A 13,901-nucleotide genomic window follows, 5' to 3' on the forward strand; every position below is an offset into this window, starting at 1 on the left:
GGTATTCCATGTCCTTACCCAAGAGAGTGAGAGTCGATCCCATATCCGACAAAGTTCAACCTGATCAACTTCACGTTGTTCGATGTGAAAGACTCGTCCACTCAGCATCTGATCTACTTCAAGTCCCACTTGGGCATAATCTCCGGTAATAAAACCTTGATGGTTCGGTCATTCGTTAGCACCATTCGCGGGCCTGCCTTCGATTGGTATCGTCGTCTTAAGCCTGAAAGCATCAATAGCATGGACGATATAGAAAGCTTATGCCTCGGCAATTTCTTTGATGATGACAACGAGGTATCAATCAGAATGATTTTTGAGGAAAAACAGGAAGACAAAGAGACGGTCGACGATTTTGTCAAGTGCTTCCGGAATAAGGCGATGAATTACCGAGATCCAGTCACAGAGGACTTCATTCTCCAAACCTGTCATAACAACCTGTCCATTGATATCTTTGAAGTTATGAGAGTATTATCGTCCAAGATTTGGAGAGAATTGAAGGTGCGCGTAGAGCAGGCCGTACGCTTCCTTAGAAGGAAGAAAGCCGAGAGAAGCCAACCAATGGCTAACCCTCCAAAATCAAGCTTCACCTCCCGTGGAAAGAGGAAGGCACTTGCACCAGCTGTTGATGTTAATCAGACATCACAGCAGCAACCATTAAGACAACAAAAGATTTCGGATCCGAGACTCCAAAAAGAGTACTCCTTCAAATACGAAGACGTTCCGGCTATTTTTGAATCCCTCATTGAAAACAACAAGGTCAAGCTGCCACCTATCACAAATCAGGAGGAAGGTAATAATACTTTGGATCTAAAGTACTATGCGTACCACAGGAGGATACTTCATCTCACCAAGGTTTGTTTCGCCCTCAACAAATAGCATCCAAATCTTGGTTGAAGTTGGTGTCATAACACTAAATTAATCTGTATCAAGACTCCGAAGAGTATACGAGTATAAACTACCTCTCAATCCTTTAACATGTGTATGAGGTTAAACTTCTCCCTACATGCTCCAATAGGTATATGAGTCTGAAATGTTTCCTACCTTTGACGAAAAGTTCATAGATAATCTTATATTCTTAAGGATAACCCGAACATGCGATTGAGGACAATGTGCTCCTCATTAGACCCAGTTTCGCAAAGAAAGCTGGGGGTGGATAATTCATGTAATGGGAAGTTCCCGGAAGAATGTTACATGTAATATTCTTAGGGATAACCCGGTTATTACAAACAAAGTGATAAATACTAAACTATTGCTATTAAAGTCCTGACATAGCACTGAAATTTTTAATTTGAACGGTCTATTGTGATTGTCAAATCCCCTTCGTGTCAAGATCTTGTCATTTGACATCAAAAACCCCCACTGAGTGATTCCTACAAGTCAACACTCTTACTGTGATTTATACTTTTACTCCCACTTGGTCAAACCTTTAAACAGTTAGGACTACAACCAAAATCCCCTCTCGATTCTTTCCATGAACGAGAGGTTCACAAATTAAATGATCAAATCTTTAAACAGTTAGGATTGCTCAAACCCCCCATTTGGTCAAACCTTCCTACTACAGTTAGGGCCAAAGCCAAAATCTCCTCTCGATTTCTTCCATAAATGAGAGGTCCACTTTCAAATTAAGTGATCAAACACCTCAAACTCTCACTTGGTCAAACCTTCCAACAGTTAGGGCTAAAAACATAATTCACTCTCGATAAACGAGAAATTCACCTTTAGTTTGGTAATCAAACCTTCCGACAATTAGGATTATCCGAATCTTTTTGATTCTTGGAGTGGAGATCCCACTCTTAGTTTCACTCTTCAGATTCTCGAAGTGGAGATCCTACTTTGAGTTTCCTTTGCAACTGGAGATAGAATATAAAATCTTCCTCTCTAGCATCGGGTTTGTCTTTGTCCAAGAGAAGACACTACTTTTCAACTCCTAAAATCTGTACCTTACACACACGGGGAATTTTATTCCGAATCCTAAGTAGGGATAAGTTAGCGCCTAACACGCGTTACCGGTTTAGTCTTTCACCGATTGAAGAAGACACCAGAATCCAAGTCTAGGGACTTTTATCCCGAAGCCTAAGTAGGGATAAGTCAATGCCTAACACGCGTTACCGGGTAGTCTATTCCTGTGAGAAAGACAAAGTCTACGTATTCAATATCGTAGCACTAAGAGAGTTAACTCTCTTAGCATAACGTCACATGCGGAACGGACTTAAACAATCTACATGCAAGCCCGATTCAAACAGTAATCGGTAAAGGCAAGCCAAATCTGTTAAAGGCTGAGGATTTGCCAAAAATCCTAAGTCTACGTCTAATACACGTTACCGTTTAGCATTTTCACTAGAGAAAGACGAAGTCTACATATTCAATATCGTAACACTAAAAGAGATAACTCTTTTAGCATAACATTATGTGCGGAATGGATTTGAACAATCTGCATGCTAACTCATTGATGGCTGAGAATTTGCCAAAAATTTTATAAATGTGATAGTCATTGATGCACCAGCTTTATTAATTGGTCTCGTGACTCAAGGATCCGATAACTTCAGGATAAGATCTAGTCATGCAGATGAATCAGCTTTAACAGTTGGTCCTGCAGTCCCAATATTTGGGACCGCCACACTCCAACGCCTTAAGAGCATAAACTGTATAGATGCCAGTCAACGCGTAGCCCTTGATCAACACCGGTCAACGCATAGCTCTAGGTCAACGCCAGTCAATGCATGGCCTCCGATCAACTCCAAAGTTCAGATATGAATTTCCGATGAAGATAGTTAGTTCAAAGTCAACTCAACGACACGAGCTAAAACCAACTCATCAGTTTTGATTTGAGACATCGACAACGGCCAAATGATAAATGCAGCGTCGGAGGAATTTTAGCTATTCGTCAAAATATTGAATAGACCTATTTTGGTCGAAAATTGGTTTATTCATTAAGGTATTCATTACAACTTCAGTCGTTACAATGAAAACAAAAAGATAATCTTTTTATAAGACTCTTACACAATGAAAACAAAAATTTATAACTTTCGTTAAAACAAACACAATGGACATTTATCACCCGCTGTTTGCGTGAGATATTTGCCTATGCCAGAGACGTTAATATCCATGAACCACCGGACAATCAGATCAATCTAGAGTTTTGTTGATTCGTGAAGGAATCAGGAAACCGAAGTAGTTATCTCGGCAACAACGAGATAACCACTCTTCTCGAGATTGCAGTTAGGTACGATCTCGAGGGAAGGAACCAGGCTATGGATCTAATGAACTCCTCTTTCTTATGTTGAAGAACTCGATCCGATCTCCTCCTCCTCTCTAAAATTCATGCTCCTCAGCCTCTGATTTAGCAGGGCTTTGCCAAGGCCCGAGAATTCTAGATCTGTGTAAATGAAGATCCTAGGGCTATATTTATAGGCTTCAAAACCTCTGTTTTTAGATAAGAATGGTCGATTCACTCTTATCCTTAGTTATAACCACTTTATCATGTTCTAGGATAACATTAGATCAGTTGGAACAAATTCAGGCGGTTAACGATCGAAAAAACAGCTCAAAACTGTAAAAAATGACTTTTGGGACCTACGGACACCCGCAGTGTCTCGGCCACTCAACCACGGCCGAGACACTTGGGGTGTCTTGGCCTTGGCCAAGACACTCGCGGTGTCTCCGTTAAGGCCCGGGGTATTGTTTTGTGCATCCCATCCATTTCCGTCGTATCTTCGTCGTCCAAACTCAGAATTGCAGGATTCAAAGTGTGAAGGAAAGCCGACGAGGAGATCTACAAGATACTATGGTTGAATCACATGTTGAATAGATGGGACATGAGGAGTGCTTCGTCTTTCGTAAGCGAAACGTAGCTCCCAATCAGTTCATATCTTCGTTATTCTGCAGTTCCGTTGCTTCACACGGTTTGTCGACTTACTTCATGTGTTTATCAACATCAATTAAGCTTCTGTGACCCAGATAGTGATGTTCATCATCTTCTCTCTGTCTCAAGCCACGTGCGGGAATTTATGAGTAATTTTTGATGCCTACAGATACCCCCTCCAAAGTATTTTAATTTCGTTTTTTTATAGAAGAGCCTGAAATAATTTGGATGTGATCGGTCCAACCTTCAATCGATGAGAAAGGACCTGTAGTTGGATTCGATTCTTGACTTTTTCGATTTTTGGTCTATTCAATATTTTGACGAATAGCTGAAATTCCTCCGGCGCTGCGTTTATCATCTGGCCATCGTCGAAGTCTCGAATCGAAATTGGTGAGTTGGTTTTGGCCCATGTCATTGAGTTGACTTTGAAGTTTGAACTGACTATCTCCATCGGTTGATCGGTGTTGACACAGAACTACGAGTTGACCGACGTTGACCCAGGACTACGCGTTGACCGGTGTTGACCTTCATCGTAACGCATTGACTGGCATTGACCTAGGACTACGTGTTGACCGGCATTAACCTTAGGGTTTCACATCGATCGCGTTGATTTTCATCGTAATGTATTGACTGATGTTGACCTAGGGCTACATGTTGACCGGCATTGACCTTAGGATTTCGCGTCGATCGGTGTTGACTTTCATCATAACTCATTGACCGACGTCGATCGGTGTTGACTTTCATCACAAAGTGTTGACCGGTGTTGACTTTTATCGCAACGCGTTGACCAGCATTGACCTAGGACTATTTACTGACTGGTGTTGACTTTCATCGCAACACGTTGACTAGCATTGACTTAGGGCTACACGTTGACCTTAGGGTTTTGCATCGATCGGTGTTGACTTTCATCACAACGTGTTGACTATCATTGACTTTCGTCACAACGCGTTGGCCGGTGTCTACACAGTTTGTGCTCTTAAGGCGTTAGAGCGTGACGATCCCAAATGTTAAGGTTGCTGGGCCAATTGTTAAAGCTGATTCATCTGCATGAATGGATCTTATCCTAAAATTGTCAGATCCTTATGTCACGAGACCAATTAATGGAGGTGGTGCATCAATGACTATCATATTTATAGAATTTTTGGCAAATTCTCAGTCATCAACGGGTTTGATTAGTCTTTACCGACTACCGTTTGAATCGGGCTAGTATGCAGATTGTTCAAATCTGTTCCGCACGTAACGTTGTGCTAAAAGAGTTAACTCTTTTAGTGCTACGATATTGAATACGTAGACTTCGTCTTTCTCACGGGAATAAACTACCCGACAATGCGTGTTAGGCGCTGACTTATCCTTACTTAGGCTTCGGGATAAAAGTCTTCAGACTTGGATTCTAGTGTCTTCTTCAGTCGGTGAAAGACTAAACCAGTAACGCGTGTTAGATGCTGACTTATCCGTACTTAGGATTCGGGATAAAATTCCCCATGCGTGTAAGGTACGGATTTTAGGAGTTGAAAAGTAGTGTCTTTTCTTGGGCAAAGACGAACTCGATGCTGGAGAGGAAGAATTTTATATTCTATCTCCAGTTGCAAAGGAAACTCAAAGTAGGATCTCCACTTCGAGAATTTATATTCTATCTCCAGTTGCAAAGGAAACTCAAAGTAGGATCTCCACTTCGAGAATCTGAAGAGTGAAACTAAGAGTGGGATCCAGTTGCAAAGGAAACTCAAAGTAGGATCTCCACTTCGAGAATCTGAAGAGTGAAACTAAGAGTGGGATATCCACTCCGAGAATCAAAAAGATTCGGATAATCCTAACTGTCGGAAGGTTTGATTATAGAACTAAAGGTGAATTTCTCGTTTATCGAAAGTGAATTATGGTTTTGGCCCTAACTATAGGAAGGTTTGACCAAGCGGGAGTTCGAGATGACCCTACTATAGGAAGGTTTGATCACTCGATTTAAAAGTGGACCTCTAGTTCATGAAAGGAATCGAGAGGAGATTTTGGATTTGGCCCTAACTGTAGGAAGGTTTGACCAAATGGGGGGTTAGAGCGATCCTAACTGTTTAAAGGTTTGATCGTTCAGTTTGTGGACCTCTCATTCATGGAAAGAATCGAGAGGGGATTTTGGTTGTGGTCCTAAATGTTTAAATGTTTGATCAAGTGGGAGTGAAAGTATAAATCACAGTAGGAGTGTTGACTTATGCGCATCACTTAGTGGGGGTTTTCGTTGTCAAATGATGAGATCTTGACACGAAAGGGATTTGACAATCGCAATAGACCATTCGAATTAACATCTCCAGTGCTATGTCAAGACTTTAAGAACGAGAGTTTAGTGTTTATCACTTTGTTTGTAATGACCGGGTTATCCCTAAGATTATTACATGTAACATTCTTCTGGGAACTTCCCATTACATGAATTATCCACCCCTAGCTTTCTTGGCGAAACTGGGTCTAATGAGGAGCACATTGTCCTTAGTCGCATGTTCGGGTTATCCTTAAGAATATAAGATTCTCTAGGAACTTTTTTTCAAAGGTAGGAAACAGTTTATACTCATATAGCTATTGGAGTATGCAGGGAGCAGTTTAACCTCATACACCTGTTGGAGGATTGAGAAGCAGTTTATACTCGTATACTCTTTAGAGTCAGGGGAAACAGTTTATACTCGTGTGTCTTGTTGGAGTATTGAGAAGCGGTTTATACTCGTATACTCTTCGGAATGTCGGAAGGAGCAGTTTATACTCTTATACTTGGTCGAGTCTTCATTCAGCTTAGTTTAGCATTATGACGTCAGCTTTAACCAAGGTTTGGATGTTATTCATGAGAGAGAAGCAAGACTTGATGGGATGAAAGATCCTCCTGTGGTACGCATAGTACTTTGGATCTGAAGTATTGTCAGCTTCCTCCTGACTTGCGATAGGTGATAGCTTGATCTTGTTGTTTTCAAGGAGAGATTCAAAAATGACTGGAACATCTTCGTCCTTGAAGAAGTACTCTTTTTGGAGTCTCGGATCCGAGTCTTTTGTTGTCTTCGGGGTTGCTGTTGTGACGTCTGATTAACATCAACAGCTACTGCAGGTGTCTTCTAGAATTCAGATCCGCTTGGCAGCGGAGCCCATACAATTGCTCCAAAGCATTAGCAAATTGGTGGACGAGACGTTGGCAGAGCCTCTGATGAGCCCTATTTGATAAAGTTAGCACGCCTTCAGCAGTCAACTCCTTAATGGAGGTAGTGCCCGGATCTGTGGCTTTAGCTTCATCAGACACCGGTGGATCGTTGCGATGTGCAACTATAGCAGTGGTAGTGAGGAGATCACCTTCTTGGTTCTTCAAATCTGAAGACCAACAGATATTCCGGGAGGAGGAGACCTTCCTACACTTGTGATGAGAGGCAGATCTGGAGGAGGAGGAGGAGATGTACTCCTCGAACTTTTGTTGGTCGAACTCATATTCGACTTCTTCAGCCATGAGGATCTTGATCGTCGGTTACGACACGATAGCCTTAGCAGTAAGGCTGTTGGCTCCCACTATGGTCGCCAGCTTGTTTTGGTCGAAAATTAGTTTCATCATTGAGGTATTCATTACAATTTCAGTCGTTACAATGAAAACAAAAAGATAGTCTTTTTATAAGACTCTTACACAATGAAAACAAAAAATTATAACTTTCGTTAAAAAAAATAAAATGGACGTTTATCAGCCGCTGTTTACGTGGGATCTTTGCCTGTGTCGGGGACGTTAATATCTGTGGACCACCGAGCGATCAGATCAATACGGAGTTTTGTTGATTCATAAAGGAATCAAGAAACCGAAGCAGTTATCTCGGCAACAGTGAGATAACTACTCTTCTCGAGATCACAGCTAGGTACGATCTCGAGGGAAGGAACCGGGCTATGGATCTGACGAACTCCTCTTTCTTATGTTGAAGAACTCGATCCGATCTCCTCCTCCTCTCTGAAATTCATGCTCCTCAGTCTCTAATTTAGTATGGCTTCGCCAAGGCTCGGGAATTCCAGATATGTGTAAATAAAGGCCCTAGGGATGTATTTATAGGCTTCGGGGCCTCCGTTTTCAGATAAGAATGGTCGATTCACTATTATCCTTAGTTATAACCACTTTATCATGTTCTAGGATAACATTTAATTTTTTGGAATAAATTCAGGCGGTTAACGGTCGAAAAAACGGCTCAAAACTGCAAAAAACAACTTTTGGGACCTGCGGACACCCATAGTGTCTCGGCCTTGGCCAAGACACTCGCGGTATCTCCGCTAAGGCCCGGGGCATTATTTTGGGCGTCTTGTCTGTTTCCGTCTTATCTTCATCGTCCGAACTCAGAATTGTACGATTCAAAGTGCGAAAAAAATCCAACGAGGAGATCTACAAGCTCCCATGGTTGAATCATATGTGGAGTTGATGGGACATGAGGGGTGTTTCATCTTTTGTAAGTGAAGCATAGCCCCTGATCAGTTCGTATCTTCATTATTCTGTAGTTTTGTTGCTTCACACGGTTCGTCGACTTACTTCATGTATTTATCAACATCAATTAAGCTTCTGTGACCTGGATAGTGACATTCATCATCTTCTCTCTGTCTCGAGCTACGTATGGGAATCCGTGGGCAATTTTTGATGCCTACAAGACCAAAATCGAAGAAGTCAAGAATCGAAGCCAAATACAGGTCCTTTTTCATCAACTAAAGGTTAAACTAATTATGCTCAAAGTATTTCAGGCTCTTCTATAAAAGAAATGAGACTAAAATACTTTGGAGGGGGTATCTGTAGGCGTCAAAAATTACCCACAGATTCCTACATGCGGCTCGAGATAGAGATAAGATGATGAACATCATTATCCAAATCAAGAAAAATTATCTGATGTCATAGAGAAGCTAAAAAATGCATGAAGCGAGATGATAAAGCATACAAATCAATGAGATGGTACAATAACAAAGAAGCGACTCGACCTGGGGTTACGTTTCACCCATAAAAGAGTAAGCACCACCCATGTCTTGCTCATCCCATACATGTTTCACCCATGGGAGGTTGTAGAGATCTTTGTGAGCTTTCTAACGTGCCTTGGATCACTTCATTCCGAGGTCGGACGATGGAGTTAGAGGCAAAGTACCCGAGACAGTACAGACTGTTTCGCACCTACGAGACACCAATTATGTCTCACATATTTTGGCCATGATATGATTCAAATCTGAAGAACCTCAAAGATAAAAGTTGTAGATATCTTTGTCAGCTTTATAACCCATTTTGAATCACATCATTCCGAGATCGTACATGAAAACTACGTCCCAAGACAGTCTCAGGCATCCTGAGATAGTCTCGGGCGTCCCGACACAGTCTCTGGCGTCCCGACCCCGAAAACGCTATCCGCAGCCCAAAATTCTTTCCATAGCCTTCCAAACTGATTTGAGGTTATCTTTGAATATGGTTAAGTGGTTACAACTAAGGAAAAGAGCAAATTGTTCATTCTTATCCAAAAACAGGGCTTCTGAAGCCTATAAATACAACCCTAGGGCCTTCATTTGCACAGATCTAGAATTCTCGAGCTTTGGCGAAGTCTTGTCGGTTAGGAGACTGAAGGAGCATAAATTTTCAGAGAGGAGAATGAGATCTCGGTGACTCATTCAACATAAAGAGGAATAGCTCAAAAGATTTGCACCCGGTTCATCCGCTTTCCTCGAAATCGTACCTAGCTGCGATTCTTGAGAAGAGTGGGTATCTCGCTTTGCTGAGATATTCGCTTAAGTTTCTTATCTCCTTTGCAAGGTAACAAAACCGTTCTTTTGATCTGATCACTTGGTGGTCCACGGATTAATCCCGACACAAGCAAAGATCCCACGCAAGCAGAAAACCGATAAACGATCTTTGCGTGTGTTCTCAGGAAATCCTTCTCTTTCTTTACATTGTAAGAAAAGTCTAATAAAAAGACTTAAATTTTCTTTTATTTTGAATCATTGTAATGCTTGAAGTTGTAATAGGTTCGAAAGCAATAAAACTGATTTCCGACGGGAACACATTCAGCATGGGAACAAGGGAGGAATTGGATGTATTGATTGGTAGGATGTTCTTCACCGGGGGATTGTCCTTTAACTTGACGAGTAATTCATATTATACCAAGGTTTTTGCATATGCTGCAAGCATTCTAATCTCTAGCTACAAGCCTCTCAGTTATAATTTCATGAGGACCACTATCTTACAACGTGAGAAAACTCACGTAGAGAGATTGATGGAGCCTATCAGGGGCACATGGAAACAGAAGGGGGTCTCCATTTGTAGTGATGGGTGGGTGGATACACAAAGGAGGCCCATCATCAATTTTATGGCGATATGTGAGGGTAAGCCAATATTCTTGAATGACATGAATGCCGAAGGAGAAGTCAAGAATAAATATTTTATCCAAGCAAAGCTAGAAAAGTACATCACAGAGGTAGGACTGCAAAATATCATCCAAATCATAACCGATAATGCTTCGGCATACAAGGCCATGGGAGGGCATGTGGAGGGCACCTAGCCTCACATATTTTGGACTCCTTGTGTAGTCCATACACTCAATCTTGCTATCAAGAATATTTGTACGACTAAGAACACAGAAGCAAATACTGTAGCTTATGCACAATTACATTGGATTACAGAGATCTCCGATGATGCATTGCTTATGAAGAATTTTATCATGAACCACTCTATGCGGCTTGCCATGTTTAATGATTATTCCAAGATGAAGCTCCTATTGATTGCCGACACAAGATTTGCCTTGTGGATTATTATGTTAAAGAGGTTTAAGGTCGTCAAGAGAGGCCTCCAAGACATGATCCTTAGTGATCGATGGAGCTTGTATAGAGAAGATGATATGGGGAAAGCTGAATTTGTGAAAGAGAAAGTCTTCGATGATTTGTGGTGGGACAAGATAGATTTTATTATTAACTTCACTGATTCAATCTATAAAATGATAAGGGTTGAAAGTACCCTAGAGGAGGGGGGGGGGGGAATAGGGTTATTGCTAATCTTATTAGATATTAATGCCGATTAAAACTTATTAACAAATTATTCTTGTAAGATAGATATACAATGTGATATGAGTAAGAATAAGCAATATAAACTAAGTGTAATATCCTAACAATGAGATACACAATGAGTTATATGCAAGAATAAGCAAAAACAAATATGATAGGGCAATGTAAACAATGAGCAATGGCGAATAAAATAGACTAAGCAATAGACACACAAGATACGCCAATGCAAACTCTAACACACAAAGATGATCACGGAGTTCGGACCTTCCATCCTACATCTCCGCTCCCCATTCCCGAGGAGAAATCCACTATCACAACCGGGTTCTCTACGCTCACCCGAATAACGTTTACACCTCACAATTCGGTTTTCTAGTTCACCAAAAACTTTACAACACACACAATTGCACTCACACTCTATACCCTATAAGTGTTGGTCTCTAGCTTGTGTTTCCCTTAAGTGCTCGAAATTAAGACCTACCTCTAGGCATTACTACCGACGCCACTCCCCTTGGGACAACTTCGTCTCTCACCACACACTCCTCTCGGTGTACAAGTGTGATACAATGTGTAACTCATAATTAAGCACAGCACAATAAAATGTTCTCTATAATAGGTGATAACTCAATGTAAGCTCAATCTCACAAATCACAATCCCACAACCCAATATATGAGGTATGAAATGCTACAAGCTCAAATAAGGTGTGTGTGATAAAATGAGTATAAACAAAATCTAACTCAATTAACAAACTAGCAATGATTATATATAAAAATTAAAAACGAATTGCTAGAGAATAGAGCCAGGAAAACTTTTCTATAAATACAAAAGAAGAGGATGAAGAAGATTGAGGATGAATCCCTCAATTGACAGCGTAAGCTTCCTCCTTTGTAAACAAAAACCTCAAACTTAAAACAAACTAAACAAACTTTTGATCTCTTTTAAAACTCGTTTAAAACTCTCTCTAGTTGTTTGAAATAGTTAATACAGAGGGGTATTTATAGGCTTGAAGAAACCAGCCCAAGAAACCAACAAAATCCCATAAAAATATTAAAATAATCAAATCTGGAAACTAGCCGTTACTATGCAAACAGCTATATATAAGTCGACTTAACAGGTGACACAAGTCGACTTGACAGAAGGAAAAACACATGTAGAATGACAGTTTATAAGTTGACTTATAGTCGACTTAGTACAAGTCGACTTACCTTTAAAACAAGTCGACTTAACAGAGAAAAAATGCACTTTCCAGAGCATTTCATAAGTCGGCTTATCAACCCTGATAAGTCGACTTATGAACATGCACAGACACTGTGCATGTCCAAAATCTGACTTTTCAAGTGCATTTAAAAATAGCAAATAAATTCTAAAAAATATAAAACATTGGAAAAAATTTATAGACATGAATATGAACATATTGGAAAAAGAATTTTTAATTTGCTCTTATCATTTGTGAAAACTCAGAAATATTCAAAAGTGCTAAAATACATGTTTTTCAAATATGTTGTTTTTGCCATTTTAGCTCAAATCAACTTCTGAAAACTTGTGTAATCATTTTATGGACATAATAAAAGATGTTAGCTTGGTTTGTATAGTCCAAAACATATTTGAATGTATTTTGCATAAAAACACCTATTTTCATGAAAATTCACAAATGTAATGTGTGTGTATATTTGATCTTATAAAATTAACACACATTATATAAACCCTAAACTTAATTTACCCGAGCTTGATAGATCTTTATTTGTAGCTTGTCTTGGTAAACATGGACGAAGCTTGAACTTGGATCTTGACTAATATGCATGGGCTTCATTCCACTATATCTTTCCATCCTCGAATGGATATGATCGTGAAAGCTCTAGTCCATCCATCCTCCAATGCATTGTTTGTCTAGAATACCTAATAAGAAAACATAAACACTAGACAAATAATATTAAAAATTGTTTGTAATCATCAAAATAAGATTAGAAGATGTAGGCTCATAAAATAAGACCTAACAATCTCCCCTTTTTTGAAAAATAGGGATTGCTCCCCTATCAAAAAACCATATGGAAAATATGCAATTATATACATGGTAAACAAATGTGAGCAAACATAAATGTAAAAATTCTAAACACAACTCACATTAAAGAAGACCAAATGAACACATATGCATGTATCATGAAGATAAGGTGCCACAAGAGTCTAAAACATAAAACCTAAAAGATTTAAAAAAGATTAAAAGAAAATCAAACATTAAATGATTTAAAAAATTCGAAATTATCCATCATAAAACATGATTGATTGAGAGCATAAATAGACATATAAATGGTGTCTCAATATCCAATCATAAAACATTTTTTTGATGAAATCAAATAAAGTGAAATTATGAACCTCATGAAGGTTCAAGTAAAAGCCTCAAATGATACTAAAAGAAATTCAAAGTGTATATGAAATTATGAACCTCATGAAGGTTCAAGTAAAAGCCTCAAATGATACTAAAAGAAATTCAAAGTGTATATATTGTATCATTTTCGACAAAAGCAAGAACTAAAAGAAATTCAAAGTGTATATATTGTATCATTTTCGACAAAAGCAAGAGAGGTGAGCATAACAAGCGCTTGAAAAAAGTTTCAATCCAAGTAAAGCTTTTAGCATCCGGTAAATCTCCCGGTGGGTTGCTCAAACATATAACCTTTCATATACAAATACAAAACAAAGTATATATCTAAAAAATGTTTGATCAATGGAATAAATCGTTTTTACAAAACTTGATAGAACCACATAAGGAATACATTATAAACCATAACTAGATGATCCGGAAGCTCAAACACATAAATGTTATCATAAGACTGATTTAAAATGATCCCATAAACATAAAAACAATAGTTCAATAAAAAAAATTAAAAACAATGTATAATAATAAAAATGATGTTTTAGCAAAAAAAAACCATCTTGATAAAAATCGTATCAATTCATAAGGCTGAAAACATGAAAATCTATGAAAGAGAATCATGAAAAAAAATATGAATGATAACCTTTCAAATCAAATAC

This window comes from Asparagus officinalis, chromosome 1 (genome assembly GCF_001876935.1).
Source record: "Asparagus officinalis chromosome 1, Aspof.V1, whole genome shotgun sequence".
Taxonomy (NCBI): Eukaryota; Viridiplantae; Streptophyta; class Magnoliopsida; order Asparagales; family Asparagaceae; genus Asparagus; species Asparagus officinalis.